The sequence below is a fragment of the Penaeus monodon genome, chromosome 29 (genome assembly GCF_015228065.2).
Source record: "Penaeus monodon isolate SGIC_2016 chromosome 29, NSTDA_Pmon_1, whole genome shotgun sequence".
NCBI classification, from domain to species: domain Eukaryota; kingdom Metazoa; phylum Arthropoda; class Malacostraca; order Decapoda; family Penaeidae; genus Penaeus; species Penaeus monodon.
In genome coordinates this window covers 3,287,186-3,287,437 of record NC_051414.1, presented here as the reverse complement: position 1 = coordinate 3,287,437, position 252 = coordinate 3,287,186, and the positions used below count along the sequence as shown (strand labels likewise).

General features: G+C 44.4%; 1 protein-coding gene across 1 annotated transcript in view; it reads right to left on the bottom strand.

The window, feature by feature from the left end:
* Positions 1 to 252, bottom strand: part of LOC119591906 (ankyrin repeat and sterile alpha motif domain-containing protein 1B-like) — a gene marked incomplete in the record, with an annotated part of 115,155 nt that overhangs the window by 87,961 nt on the left and 26,942 nt on the right.

The window sequence follows — 252 nt, the reverse complement described above, 5'->3', positions numbered from 1 at the left end:
CGACCCTGTCCTGATACCCGCGCCCACAGAGAGCCAAGGTCAGACAAGGTCGCCCCAGCAAGGTCACTCTGCCTGCACAATCACTCCCAATACACGTCCAAGCACGAGAAAGCAACACATGGCTGGCCAAAGCGCTTATGCTAAGGCTGCGGCTGACAAAAAAAAGCTAATAACAATTATATCAATAACAAACGGAGCTAACAATCGCATAAGTAAAACATTGGAAATATAGTTAAATAATAAACAATATTA